The sequence below is a fragment of the Meriones unguiculatus genome, chromosome 1 (assembly GCF_030254825.1).
Source record: "Meriones unguiculatus strain TT.TT164.6M chromosome 1, Bangor_MerUng_6.1, whole genome shotgun sequence".
Lineage (NCBI taxonomy): Eukaryota > Metazoa > Chordata > Mammalia > Rodentia > Muridae > Meriones > Meriones unguiculatus.
Window position 1 is genome coordinate 159212425 of NC_083349.1, and position 15836 is coordinate 159228260.

Sequence of the window (15836 nt, forward strand, 5' to 3'; positions counted from 1 at the left end):
ACCCCCAGTCCTTGCTAAACAGTGCCACCGGGCATTGCCAACCAAGCATTCAAATATATGAGCTTTGGGGTGGGGGTGGGGTTATTCAAATATCACAGGGACTTAGGGAAAGAGGACTTAGGTTAGCTCGCAGCTCAAAGGTGTCCGTCATGGCAGAAGGCTTGGCCGTAGGAGCGTGAGGCAGCTGCTCACTTTGCCTCCATAGTCAGGAAGTAGAGAGAGATGGATGCTGGTGCTCATTTTGTCCCCTCATTTGTTCATTCCAGGCCCCCAGATCATGGTATGGTGCCGCCCACACTCAGCGTGGGTCTCCCCACCTCTCTTAACCCAATCTAGAAACCCCCTCACAGCTGTGCCTACAACTTCATCTCCTAGATGGTTCTAGATCCTGTCACCGTGAGCTGGAGAGGTGGTTCAGGCTCAGGTGAGCATGAGGACCCCGTTTAATCCCCAGCACCCATTTAAAGGCTAGGCATGATGGCACGTGTCTAGGAAGAAGAACCCCCACTGGGGAGTTGCCGCCATCATACAGGCCTGTGGGGCATCTTCTTGATTAATGATGGATGTGGGCCAGTCCACTGAGGACAGTACCACCCCTGGGCAGGTGGTCCTGTGTAAGACGGCAGGCTGAGCAAGCCATGGAAATCCTGTCATTACTCGGGGGTTCTCCTCTGCTTTGGTTCCTGCCCCCAGGCTCCTCCCATGAGTTCCCATCAACATGGACTGTCCACTGTAATATTAAATAAACCCTTCCGTCCCAAAGTTGCTTTGGTCCTGGCACTTATCACAGCAACAGAAAGCATGCTAGGACACCTACCCACCTTGACTCAGCCCGAGGAAGCAGAGACAAGCAGAAACAGGCCACATCTGGCTGGTTGAATTCTTGCCTAATTGAATGGGTGAGCCCCAGGTTAGTGAGAGACCCTGCCTCAAAGAGTAAGGTGGAGAAGAACGGCATGATGATACACACCTTTAATCCCAGAACTCAGGAGTCCAAGGCAGGTAAGGTAGATCTCAGGAGTTTCAGGACAACCAGAGCTATATACACAGAGCATGTCTCAGATAGATAGACAGACAGACAGACAGACAGATAGATAGATACTTAGATGTTAGATAGATAGATATGATAGATAGATAGATAGATTGATTGATTGATTGATTGATTGATAGCTGATAAAGTGGAGGCCCAAAGAGATGGTTCAGTGGGTAAAGGCATTTATCACCAAGACTGATTTCCTTCAACCCACAGGGTAGAAGGAAAGAACTGGCTCCTGCAAGTTGTCCTTTGACCTCTGCAGGCATATACATACAAGTACAGATATACCACATTCACACATGCACACGCAGATGTCTACATACCCCACAACACTGGACACACAGAAGACACTCAATCTCTACATGTCGATCAAATGCTTGTCGTTGTAGTTTGCCGGACCTGAGGTGTGTGGGATAGGAGCTGATGTGGGGGGGACCAAATTAGAGAAAAAAGTGGCAGGGATGGAGCTCAGAGGCCCAGACCCTCTCACCATTGGTCTGTTGCTGCCCTGGGCCCCTTAGCATCACCCCCAACACAGAGAAAAACCTGGTGAGGGGCAAAGATCAGCTCTCCTAGCCAAGGGTGAGTCCTTGAGAGCCTAGGACTGTAAATGGACAGCAATGTTCTAGAACCTTTCAGATTAGAATTGACCAGCTTTCAGACATCAACAAGCAACCCCCAAGACTCACATGGAAGGAGCGAATGGGCCTCGGGAAGTTGTGCCCCAACCTGTATGTGTGCATCTTAGAATGTGCCAGCACCTGGCGGCCTGAGCTCCAAAGCAGCCTGTTGGAATCCACCGCCTTCTTAGATGCAGTGTCGCAGAGGGCTGTGGAGCCCTAGTTCTAAGAGTTGCAGCCTGTAAGTTCATCCGCTTTGTCTCTGTGGTGTATGCACAAGCGTGTGTACAGGCGTGAAAGTGTGTGGAGATCTGAAGAGGAGGTCAGGAGTTCCTCTAGTGCCCTCTGCTTTACTTTTCAAACTACATTTATGGCTGGGCAATGGTGGCGCATGCCGTTAGCCCCAGTGCCCAGGAGGCAGAGGCAGGTGGACCTCTGAGTTTGAGGCCACCCTGGTCTACAGAGTGAGTTGCAGGACAGCCAGGGCTATACAGAGAAACCACGCACACCTGGGTGGAGGTCAGAGGAGAACTTGGGGGGTCTGGTTCTCTCCCGAGTGTGGGTCCTGAGGACAGAACTCAGGTTGTCGGTCTTGGTGGCAAACAGCTTTACCTACTGAGCCATCTTGCTGGCCCACAAACATGGAGGTCAGAGAAGGCCTTTCGAGAGTCCGTTCTCTCCTTCTCCTTACCAGGGACCAAGCTTTAGTTCATCAGTCTTGCTGACTGCCTGTTTGTTTTTAGGTAGGGACTTTGGGGCTTAGTCTGGCCTTCTGCCTCCAGCTCCCCAAGTGCTGGCATTACAGTCTTGTATCGCCATGCCCAGCTCACTGTGAGCTGTACATTGGAAGAGGGAGAACGCATCTTGGGCTTTTAAGTTCTCAAGAAATGCCCACACTCACAGGAGTGATCTCATTTGCCATGTTCCTGGTGTGCTAGGTAGAGACAGACTCAGAGAAAATGCTTCCTAGACAAATGTACGTTGGAGTCATTTGTGGGCATCAGACAGTATGCACAAGTCAAAAGACGGCCCAAGCAGAGGCCAGGCTGCAGTTCAGTTGGTAGTGATCAGCCACCGTGCGGCAGGCTCTGGGTTAAATCCTCTGCAGTTACACCTGTAACCCCAGAACCCAGGGTTAGAGTCAGGAGGATCAGGAGTTCAAGGTCAAGGGTAGGCTGAGCCACATGACGAGCTGTCTCAAAACTAAAGTCATGATTGTAGCAGTAAGTTGTCCAAGCTGGCAGGCAGAGCATTGGGCAGAATTGCTCTGCATCTCCAGCTGTGTCCAAGCCAAATCGACGTTCTCTTTAACACGCACAGCAGCCAGTGGGACTCGCTGGGACAGAGCAAGCCTTCTTCCAGGAATGCGCCCAGTGAGCCGTACTCTCCCCCCTGCCTTTAATCCACAGCATTGGCCTTCTGCAAAGAGAGGATGACGTCGGTCAGGAACAATGGACAATGGACCTGATTCACCAAGAGCAACCATTGCCTGCAAGGAGGGGGAGCCTAGTGGGTGCCTGCTGGGTGCAGAAACTGAAGGCCAGCTCAGAAAGAGCTGGGGGTGGCACACATGCAGTGTGTGTGTGTGTGTGTGTGTGTGTGTGTGTGTGTGTGTACACACGTTTGTTTGTGCGTGTTTATGCCCTGCTCTGCATCTCATTATTTGAGACAGGGTCTCTCACTGGACCTAGGACTTGCTGCTATGTCTAAACTAACTAGCTGGCCAGTCTGAGCCCCTGGGGAGCCACCTGTCTCTGTCCCCAGCCCGGGGACACACACACCAGGCACACACCACCATGCCTGGCTTTTACATGGGGATCTGAACCACTGCACTTTTGCACGTCCATCCTTGACACCTGCAGTCTTCCTCACTTCCTTCAGCCTCAGGCCCTCCTTCTTCTATTCTATTCCTGGTTTTTCCTCTTTCTTTTTTGTTTTCTTTCTTTCTTTCTTTTTTTTTTTTTTTTTTTTTTAGCACAGTTTCATGTAGACTGGGAAGGCCTTGGAGTCATAAAGATCCCCCTGCCTCTGCCTTGCCAGGATGAGAGTACACACATGAGCCACAGCACCCACTTCATGGTGCTGGGGGTGGAACCCAGGGCTTTGTGTACAGATGCCAGCTCTCTGTCCACTGAGCCAAAATCTCCAGCCTGAAAGAGAATTTTTAAAAAGATTTATGTATTTATTATCTATACAATGTTCTGTCTGGTCTGAAACGCCCCATGTGCACCAGGCTGCCTTTGAACTCATGGAGATCTGCCTGCCTCTGCCTCCCCCGAGCTGGAATTACAGACGTAGCTCCTCTACTTTGTGCTAGAAACTTATTTTTATTTTTAATTATTGGGTGTGAGAGTGTGTGCACGTGAATGCAGGTGCCCTCAGAGGCTAGAGGAGTCGCTGTGGGTGTGACTCTCCAGACGTGGGTGCTGGGAAACAAACTCAGGTCCTCTGTGAGAGCAACAAGCACTGAGCCATCCCTCCAGCCCTTCCATCTTAGTTTTTGAGATGGGATCTCTCCCTGAGCCTGGAGCTCATTAATTGGCTAGACTGTCTGGCCATCGATTTCTTCTATCACTGTCCCCGAGCTCTGGAGTGACAGGTGTGTGCCACCACAGCCAACCTTTCACGGCTGTGCTGCGGATCAGAACTCGGGTCCTCACGCCTGCGCAGCATGCACTTGACCTGCTGGGTCAGATCCCCAGGCCTCTTCAGTTGCTTCTTTTAGAAACACATGGTCAAAAGCTTTACCCCTAGAGAGAGAGAACCCCCAGCAGAACCTGAGGAAAGTGGGTATCTCTCTCTAGCGCCCCACGAGCCTAGTGAACCCCCTACAAACGAGGACAGCAGAGTGTCCACCTCTGGGTCACTTGGATTCCTAGCCCCAACTCCGCATCTGTAGAGAAGATGCTGTTAGAGTTTTGCCATGCTGACAGGCAGACAAGCCCGTCTGCACCCCTCCTGGGCTCTGTCTTAGTGAGGGTTCCTATTACTGTGAGGAGACACCGTGACCACCACCACTCTTCTAGGGAAAGCATTTAATTAGGGCTGGCTTATAGTTCAGAGGTGTGGCCCACTATCATCATGGCAGGGAGTGTGGCGACACTCAGGCAGACACGGTGCTGGAGAAGAAAACAAGAATCCTACATCTGGATCAGCAGGCAGCACGAAGAGAGTGGGCCACTGGGCCTGGCTGAGCTTCTGAGACCTCAAAGCCCAGCCCCCAGCGGCACACTTCCTCCAATAAGGTCACACCTACTCCAACAAGGCCACAGGTCCCCAATCCTTTCAGATAATGCCACTCCCATGAGCCAATGGGGGCCATTTTACTCAAAGGGACACAAACTCTTATCTCAAATACCCTAAACTCCTCAGCAGCTCCCAAGGTCTCCCTCCTCTGCCCATACCTTAAAGGAGCTTCTCCGTCTCCCCAAATCCTCTCTCCCTCCTGTCCGCTGTCAAATACTCAAGAGTCTTCCAGTTTCTCTTAGGTCAGTACCTGGTGCTTACTGTGGGCTATGGGATGGATATCCAGTGAAATATCCAGATATTTCATACTGGACATCAAGGTGGATTCTGGCAGGGGAAGGGGGTTCTCGTGAGCTGGAGTTGAGCTGTGTGCTGGAAGCACAGGCATCAAGACCCTTCCCGAGGACAGTTACAAGCCCCGCCCCCTGTGCCAGCAGACCGCAGACAGAGCCACTGGGACCAACCAGAGCCTGATGGCCACCAACGTCTCCTCCCTACCTGCCGAAACTAGTTGGGTGGGAAGCGCCCTCTGCTGGTGTTTTAGGGAACTAAGTGGAAACTGTACCTCATTCCTCAACCTGGGAATGTCCTTGTGTGATGAGCCACCTGCACAATTGCACATGGCGGCCGGGCCCCCAACCACAGAGACCCTCAACTGTTTCCTTTCCCAAGGTCTGGCTCAAGGCTTTGCTCCTGGGGAAAGAGACTGCAAGAGAACATGACAAACATGGGTCCTGGACCACGGAGACCAAGTACCAAAGCACAAAGAGAAGTGCAAAGCGACCTTTGCCGTGGAGGAGCCCAGTGAGGAGAGCGTGGGTAGAAGAACATGTGGAGGGCAGAAGGGAGGGCAAGGGGAAGTCAGAGAGGAAGAACAGCGAGGGGACAAGTGATGGGCTGAGGGGCCATCGTGTCCAGGGCTGATGCCTTTTGAGGTCAGGCTGAAGCCAAACAAGACATTCGTCTACCTTTGCAACAAGGTGATGAGTGTTGGCATCCTGACCAGGTGAGTCCTCTTGATCCCCTGCCATGCTGGAAGACCAGGGACACCAAGAACTGGACAGACGGAGGACTGGCTACTGCTCCGGTGTGACGGTGGAATGTCCCCCAGGAGCGAGTGCTGGAACGCTGGGCTCCGCCACGGGGCTTCCAGAGGTGGAGCCTATCCGAAGGAAGTGGCTCACCGGCCGCCTCTCTTCAACCCGCCCACCGTGAGGGTCTGTCCCACACTCCCAGGGCCTTGAATCCCACCATGTCTCTCTTTCCACGTCGAGCTGAAGCACCCCTAAAACTCCAGGCAAAATCAACCCACTGTCCTTTAAGTTGCTTCTGTCGGGGGTGGTCACCACGCTGAGAGAAGCCGTGCTGCCCGTTGCCATGAGGAGACCAAGACTGAAGCAGGGAAGTGCTGGTAACTGCTGAGCCACCCCCAGCCCTGTGGCCCCTGTACCAGTCTTCAAAAGCCACCTCGGCCTCTCCCAAGGCTGTGCTGCTATCACGCGGCCCTCCTGCCTCCACCCCTTGAGTGCTGGAGCCTCAGGCTTCTGCCTGTTTTAGTCTGTGTTAGTGATGGGTGCCAAGGCCCCACGCACGCGAGGCAAGCACTCCACCCATGGCCACACCCCAGGCCCAGGCCCAGGCCCAGGCCCAGGTTCTGGACGCAGTGAGGTTCAAGCACCACTCTCTGAAATCAGGAGATCACAGGTGTCTCCAAGCCACCAAGAGACCCTTCTCTCTGCAGGTCTGTCTTCAGCAAGCCAAAGGATGGGTGTGTGCCGGCCATCTTCAGGGTCAGGTGGACTCCCACAGATTGCCATCCACAGCTCGCTGCAGAGGGTGGAGGTGACTGAGTTCTGGACTCACTCCATTAGCCCATGCTGCCCCATCCTAAGGTCCCTGGAGGCCTGGGCTGTGTCTTCCTACAGAAGGACTGGTGTTGACAGTCCCCCAACGAACCTCACCAGGCCTCCATCTCCCTCAGGAACCAGCAGCACCCAGGCTCCCACAGTGGCTCCAGTCGTGTGACCTCAGGATCTGAATGAGTCTCCTCATCCAAGCAATGAGGGAGGGCCCCAAAGGCCCTATCCAGGCAGCCAGAGCTCAGTGTGCCTCCCTCTTCCAGAAGCTTCTCTAAGCACGCCGTCCAATGAGCAAATGCTGGACTCTGTCCCCATGTGGCAGTCTGTGGCTGCTAGTCCTTTTTTTGTCTTGTTTTTCGAGACAGGGTTTCTCTGTGTAGCCCTGGCTGTCCTGGACTCACTTTGTAGACTGACTGGCCTTAGACTCACAGAGATCCACCTGCCTCTGCTTCTCAGGTTCTGGGATTAAAGCCGCCACAACCACCCAGCTGGCTGTGAGTGTCAAGGAAGGACAGGTGCTCCAGAGATCCCAGCTCTGGGGAGGAGGGGAGCTCGCCCTGCCTGAGCTGAGTACCCAGGCCTTGGCACTAACCCAGTGCACTCCGGGGGCCACTGGCATCTGTGTCTCTGACCCGTCGGGGCCGAAGGACACAAAATCATTCTTTGAGGATCTGCAGGCACCTCCGCCAGAGATCACACCCTCAATCCCAACACTCCGGAGGCAGAGGCAGGCGCATCTCTGAACTGGAGGCCAGCCTGGTCTACAAAGACAGTTCCAGGACAGCCAGGGCTACACAGGGAAACACTGTCTCAAAAAAAAAATAATAATAATAATAATAATAATACTCTCTCATAATAATAATAATAATAATAATAATAATAATAAATCTCAGAAACCTTGAGGTGACGGTAAAGCAACTCTCAAAAACTCCTGGGAAGATTTATTTTCTTTTTGTGTGTGTGCATGTCTGTGTGCATACGTAATGCCTATGTATGTATGTATGTATGTATGTATGTATGTATGTATCTCATAAGAGCAGTGTCCTCAGAGTCCAGAGGCATCAAACCCTCTGGAGCTGGAGTTACAGACAGTTGTGGGCCTCTGCTGTGGGATCTGGGAACTGAACTCAGCTCCTCTGCAAGAGTGGCCAGTCCTCTTAGCCACTGAGGCATCTCTCCAGCCCCATATCACCTCATCTAAACAACAGGTACAATGATTTAGGTTTGAAATGAGGAACTGAAAACAAAGAACATGAAATAGCAGGAGCAGGCCTGTGCAGTGAACTAGGGGTGTGTGTGTGTGTGTGTGTGTGTGTGTGTGTGTGTGTGTGTGTGATGCCTGTGAGCACACAGACCTGTCCCTCCTGCCTGAGGACCAAGTGAAATTCCCCCTCAAGGAGTCACTGTGCCTCTAGGCCAAGAGCTCCACTTAGCCAGGCAGTGGCTGTGGCCCCCACCTCCACCAGCTCTGTGCCCTTCATGCTTCTCCCTCTCAAGTTTGGGATATGGAGGCCAAGGGCACAGGCCCTGTAGAAGACACTCTCAGTCCAGGAAATTCTGTAACTAGTAAATCACACTGCTGCGGGGGCCCCTGCCGAAGGGACAGACAAGCAGGGTTTCCACACGTCCCAGACTCTGTGACTGATCTGAGAATGGGAGCGAGACGTGGGAGTATGGATGGGAAGGATGTCAATGGCCGGGCTTGAGAGAGCCAGGAAGCTTAGCTGTGAGGCTGTTCGTTCAAATGGTGCCTCTGCTTTGTGACACTGGGCGACTGATGGTGTTTCTGTGAGCTTCCATTTCCTCATTTATAAGACCAGGTTAAGCATGTCACCCACAGAATAGTCAGCGATCTGTGGGAAGTGCCCACATGTGTGTCCGATCAAGCTAAAATTAACTCCAGTAACTAGAATTTAGATGTTGTTTTTTTTTTAATCACATTGGTGATGTCGGGAACTGAACACAGGGCCCTTTGCAGGCAAGGCAAAAACACTCTACCACTGAGCTATGCACACCCCAGCCCTAGATTTTAAAAAATGAAAAGAAATGGGGTTTTGTTTCTTGTTTTTGTTTGTTTGTCTTTTATAGTTTAGGCTTGCCTTGAATTTGAATAAGCAGAGTGACCTCCAAGGCCTGGGCCTCCATCCTCTGCCTCCCAAGTGCTGGGGTCCCTGGTGTGAGCTGGGCCATAAATAGCACTCAGCAACAGATCTGCAGCTCAAAGCCGGGTGGGTGATAGCCGGGTCTCCTGATAGAGACCTGGAATTCCTGGAACTAAAGCATTCCTGGCACCGTAAGCCCCAGCCAATAGTCCACATCTACCCTAGTAACCCTCCACCCACCCCCAAGAGCTATATACCCCTTGCCCCCTCCTGTCACTTCTGCTCCCTTTGTCCTCATGACCGACACTGGCCAACAATGGGAGGGAGAGGGTATCACAATCTGAGGTAGGAATCCTGATTATCCTCCCTTTATTAAAATAAATAAATAAATAAATAGGCACAGAGAGGCTAGTTAATCTGCCTAAAGCACATAACTCTAAGCAGAAGAGCTGAGATTTGAACCCCAAACCTCTGCTCACATGGGTCGGCTGCATTTGCTTTTGCCGTTACTGGGATTATTGTAATTGCTGCCATGGTGAATGTTTTAACTTTGCATCCTCCCTTCAGTCATGAGGGCTGGGGAAAGATTCTTCAACAGCATCCTCCTGAACCTTCAAGGTTTGCTGGGCTTGCCAGGGCCATGTATGATCCTAGGGCACGGTAGGGGACGGGTGAGGGTGCCCAGCCCTTCCCACACTCTGTCCGTCCTCATATCCCTGACCCCATGGACACCTGTACCTGTTCCAAACTGAGTCAAAGGTGGTGGTGGGATGGAATTTTTCGAGCAAGGTAACAGGAACTGAAGGGGAAGTGTTCATCGAGGTGTGGAATAGGTCAGGAGCGGGGAGCTGCCTTCTCAGAAATTGCTGGGCTCAGGGTGGCCGAGTGCGGCAGCGAGCAAGCGAGTCATGTGTCACGGTGCTGTCATCATCTGACAGGTGACAGACATCCTTGGAAAGTCGGCCGTGGGCAGCCTGACATCCAGTGATCCACTGAAGCAGAGCACATGCTACAGGTCCCCAGGGGCTGCCCAATGGCAGGTGGGTTTGGTTTTGTTTTCTCGAGACAGGGTTTCTCTGTGTAGCCCTGGCTGTCCTGAAACTCACTCTTTAGACCAGGCTGTCCTCAAACTCATAGATCCGTCTGCCACTGCCTCCCAAGTGCTGGGATCATAGGTGTGCACCACCACCACCTGGCTCTCCGTGATTATCTTGACCTGATGCTACAGGCCAGTGGGGCAAGGTGGGGGAGAAACATCGTCGGTTTCGGAGAAACAAGTGCGGCCCTTGGGGGACTTCAGCAAGGCATCTATGGCACCCCAGTTCCCCAGGTGACCCAAGTTACCGTTGGTCTGCCCCTTTGCAATGTGACAGGGGATCCCACGATTTCCCCCAAGCAATGGCCCTGCAGGTGATGCTGCACTCATTGTCCCCACTGTGGCCAAGACAGAGCAAAACGGCAAACCACAGAGTAATGCCTGGGGATGTCATCACAGGACATCTGCGTGTTGACACCTCCGTCAGCTGACAGTCACACCTGGACATCAGAGACACGCCAGGCGCCAGCCAGCCAGGCCATCCCCAGGTACTGCCAGCCCAGTATCACCCAAACACCAAACCTGCAGGTAGCTTTTGACAACACCCAAATAGCAAGAGTCAGAGTTGGGTGTGATGGCCCACCCCTGCTGAATACTAAAGAGGCAGAGGCAGGAGGATCAAAAAAAACCAGCCTGGGCTACACAGCAAGATGTGTCTTGAAATAATAGATGGGAGGGGAGATAGCTTGGAGAGGAAGTGCTGCTCGGATGCCTGGATGCCAAGCGCCCACCATAAAGAGCCAGCTGCCACAGTCTGTGCCAGGAACCTCAGCAGTTGACTCAGGAACTGGGTGGGAAGAGGCAGATCCCAGAGAAAACCTGTCTCAAACAATCAAAGAATTAGGGGAAGAGCCGAGTGGTGGTGGTGCACACCTTTAATCCCAGCACTCAGGAGGCAGAGGCAGGTGGATCTCTGTGAGGTCAGCCCGGTCCACAAAGCAAGTCCAGGACAGCCAAGTACACAGAGGAACCCTGTCTCAGAAAACAAACAAACAAATTAGGTGAAGAGAGATACAGAACATTACCTTCAGTTGACCTCTCTGTGCTCAAAACACACACACAGATGATTCCACAGGCAGCACACACACACACACACACACACACACACACACACACACACACAGAGGGAGAGAGAGAGAGAGAGAGAGAGAGAGAGAGAGAGAGAGCTGAGAATGTGGTTCATTGGTAGAACCCGTCTAGAGTCCCCGTGTGAGAGGCTGGGCATGGTTCAGCTATAAAGTTCTTGCCTAGAATTCAAGAGGCTCTGAGTTTGAGCCCCTGTACTGAATCTGAAAATAGCAATATTCGCCAGGCACGGTGGCACACCCCTGTAATCCCAGCACTCAGGGAGGCAGATGCTGTGAGTTCAAGGCCAGTCTGCTCTATAAAGCAAGTCCAGTACAACTACACAGAGAAATCCCTCTCGCACAACAACAACAACAAAATAGCAATATTCAAAACATCAGAATCTACCCATGCGCTCCTGAAACTACCTTTCTGTTGGCAGAGGCACCGTGGTGATGGCCTGAGTTTACACTCAGGGTGCGGCTCAAGGACACTCACAGACCTCGGGTGCCCCTCCACAGCTGCACCCAAGTAGACCTGCAGCCTGTCTGGGTACCCCCAAGGCACACCTCTCTCTAGCACCCCCAAGGGGACTCCTAGGCAATTGCAACTGGACCCTCAGTCCTTAGCCATGATCTTCAAGTTCCTTCAGCTCTATAGCCCCACCCTTCACATGCCTGGATGAGTCTCCTCCCCCGAGTGTCACCCAGCTGTACCATCATGGCCAGATGGCGCAGTGGGTAGAAGCATTTAACACCAAGTCTGATGACCTGCGTTCTGTCCCTGGGATTTACATGGTGGAAGGTAAAGACCAATCCCTGAAAGCTGTCCTCTAGCCTCTATATGCACTGACGTCTGTGCCACCCCACACTTATGTAAGTTAAACACATAAATAAATAAAAATTTAAAATTAAGCATGGTGTGGACCCAAGCCCCACCTGCACCCTGGCCCCACGCTCTGGATTCTCCTTGGTAACTGAGGGTAACTTCCTGATCACCTCACACACCAAGGGACACCCCTCCCTGCCCCTCCAGGTCACGCCCAGATGACCTAGCCTGGCGAAAAGGAAGCTGCCATATCACCAAGACAAGCCCAACAAGCACATGGTGAGGACAGACCTGTCACACCCGCCTCCACCGCCCGGAGAGGCTACGGGACTCCGAGGTTTGGGTGGGCAGCCCTTTCCACAAAGGCTGGCAGCCTCTGTGGCAGGTGGGGACACCCCAGTTGCTCTTCTGTTGCTGTGACAGAATCCCTAACAAGAAGCGATTGAAGGGACTCGCAGGGGTCGGTTGCGGTGGGAAAGGTGAGGTGCTAGGAGCAGCAGGGGCTGGTCACATTGCCTCCACAGCCTAGAAGCAGAAAAGGAACGGAGAGTTGGGCCTGAATGGAAATCCTGAAGCCCACCCACCGCCAGTTACCCACCTCCTAAAAGTCCCACAACCTTCCAAAACAGCACCACCAGCTGATGACCAAGTGTCCCAATGCACGAGCCTGGGGCAGGCGTGGCATTTTACATCCAAACTACCAGTGGCCACCCCAGTTGCCCCTCCCCTGCTCCTGACAGACTCGCCAGCTACATGTCCTGCTCCTGACAGACTCGCCAGCTACATGTCCTGGATCTTCATCACGGCTTAGGCCATAACAACAGTCAGCGTGCTCGTGCTGACTTCGCTCTGCACCATGGCTAACTGGAGCATACCCAGAGACGGGCAGAAGACGGCCACAGCGTGGGGAGGGGCCCCGGGAACCTGGCATCCATGCGGGTGTATGCTGCTTCTCCGCCTGGGTCATTCCAACTAAGCTTAGCTCTCCGCACCTGGGCGGGGCCACCCAGGATGAGATGCAGACAGTGGAGGTTCACGGTCAAGGGTGCTCGCTCACCCTCTCTCCCCAGTGCTAAGATGACAGGTGTGTGCCAACGGCTGGATACTGCCTCCTACATGGTAGGCAGCTGCTCCACCATAGCCAAGGCCCTGGTCCCTTCCCTGGGGCCTTCTAGGCAGGCTTCTACCATTGAGCCATGCTCCCCAACACCTCTTGGTAGACTGCAGGCCCATGCTCTACCTCTGAGGCACAGGCCACCCTCCAAGTTCCCACTGTCTCCAGGGGAAGCAAGCAAGTGACAAAACACATCAGTGTATAATTATTAACTGAGATAAACACTGGCAAAATAGTGTTGGCTGTCAGAGGTGACAGGGAGGGGTATAAAGATTGGAGGATGGGTGGCTATTAAACGCACAGACGCAGCCAGGCACAATAGCGCACACCGGCCATCTCAGCATATGGGGCCTGATGAAGGAGGAGAGTGAACTGAAAATCAGCTCACCTAGGCCATATAGTGATACCTTGTCAAGGAAAGAGAATGAAAAAGGGGGAAGGAAATAGGGGGTGAAAAGAGGGGAAAAAGACACAGAGAGTGAAAGAGGAAGGGAATCAAAAAAGGAAGAAAGAGATACAGGAAGGAAAAAAACTGTGATATGGACAAAATTAGCAAAGTGTGCTTTCACTGGATGGAAGGGACTTCTAGGGTCTTTGCTGAACCTCAGTTACCCATATCTGAGTAGCTGGAGCCCTGTCGCATAGCATGATCGGTATTGTCCGCATTTAGCAAAGGGTTTTTCACAAACAGCAGGCGAGCCAGGCTTGCTGGAGCATGCCTACCATCCCAGTACTCAGGAGGCTGAGGCAGGAAGATCTCTGTGAATTCAAGACCAGCCTAAGCTATACAGTAAGTTCCAGGACGGCCTTGCTGTCTCATAGACATTATAAAAACAAGTTAAAAAAATTTAACCAGGAGGTAGGGGTACTCAGGAGGCAGAGACAAGCAATTCTCTATGAATTCATGGTCAGCCTGGTCTGCAAACTGAGTTCCAGGACAGCCAGGGCTACACAGAGACACCCTGTCTTGAAAAACAAAGCAAACAAAATAAAGTAAAATAAAAACCAAAACAGGACTGGGGCTGTGGATCAGTTGATAGAGTGTGTGCCTTTCACACATGAAGCCCTGGATTCCGTCCCCAGAAAGGTGTAAACTGGGTGTGGCAAAGCACACCTGTACCCTCAGCACTCAGGAGGTAGAGGCAGAAGGGCCACGAGCCCACCATGCATGCATAGTGAGTTTGGGGCCAGTCTGGGCTACGCAAGACCCTGCTCCAAATTATTTTGAAGGTAGATGCAAAGAAAAAGCTGGGTGACCCAAAAACAGGTTGAGCTGGGTAACCCAGTTCTGCCTAAGTAGATGAATGAGCCTCTTGTAGACTAAGCCATTGTTGAGATGACAGCCTACACACTGATGCTCTCAGAAGCTTCAGCCAGGTCCGCACAGTGTAACAAACCGATGTAGAGCGGCTGCTTGACAAGCAGGAGCTGAGGAGGTGGCCTGGGGTCCACCCAGGTGTATCTGGGGAAGCCAGGGACGCGGAAGTAACCAAGGTGTTGCTCCGCCCAGATCCACGCTGTCCGTGGTCCTGAGCAGAGTTCCCAAGGTGGCCTGCGGGAGCTGTCCGCAGTGCTGACAAGGACACTGGAACAGAGGGGCCGACCCAGGTGGAAGGGGGAGCTACCTGCAGATCACTACATGGTGGCGAGGAGGCCCTAGAGGAGCCGGGCTGTGGCCATCCTGACAACCCGGCGGAGATCCGTCCGTCGGTGCTGAGGACCTTGGAGAGAGGGGTGTGGTGTGGTGACTGAGGGGCTGGTGTGTCCCGCCCAACCCATGCAGCTGTCTGTGGTGCTGAACGGGGCTGTGGGACACGGGGCTGGAGTCGCCAAACTGCTGAGGTTCCCGGTCCCAAGGCAAGGGTGTCTCTCCATGGTGCTGCATTAGAGTCCATCTTAAGCGTTCTAAATACAAGAACAAATGGGTACACGTGTGAAGGAGGAGACTGTGGGTCCAGGGAGTTAGAGCACCTGTATGACCTGACTCCAGCCTGGTGACAGACCTGCCATCCTGCCTATCTGGGAGGCCAGCCTGGGATTCAGACTGAGTTCAAGGCAAGCCTGGGCAAGCCAGCAAGACGTTGTCTCAAAATGAAAGAAGCTGGGAGCCTGCCTCGGTGCTAGAGCCCATGCCTAGAATCCCCCAGTGTGGGGTAGGAGCCTGGCTTAGCAGTAAAATGTGAACCTGGAATTCCCCAGTGAGGCACTGGGGACAAGGCCAGAGATCCAGCACTTGCTGTATGATGGTGCTGGGTCTGGCTCTGAGCACCAGCAAACACAGGAGGAGAAAAAGCAAAGAAAGAAAAGTTTTTGTGCGAGAAAGGCAGCAATGACTACATTCCAGGGTGAGAAAATAGCCAAAGGCCGGGATTCTGTGTGTGCTTTCCTCCCCGCCCTACCTAACGGCTGCTGGTGGTGTTTCTTCCTCCATCCCTCGATGCTTTCCGACCTTCCTCTCACTTGCCTTTATTTATTTATTATACAGTATTCTGTCTGCATGTGAGTCAGGAGGTCAGAAGAAGGTACCAGATCTCACTATAGATGGTTGTGAGCCACCATGTGGTTGCTGGGAATTGAACTCGGGACCTTTGGAAGAACAGCCAGTGCTCTTATCCTCTCGAGCCATCTCTCCGGCCCTTTCTCACACTTCTTATCAAGGCCAGTGGCAGGGGCAAAGACACCACCAGGTAAGTGTGATATCACCATCACCTTAATGTGCTCACTGTCACCAGAAGGTGGGCTCAGCAGCAGCCACCTGCCCAGAATCTCTAGTGAGGGACCGGGACATGGCTGAGCAGAGCAGGGCCTGCCTGGCATTCCTGAGCTTGTGGATGGCAACACAGTAAACCAAAAAAAGCTGCCATAAACTT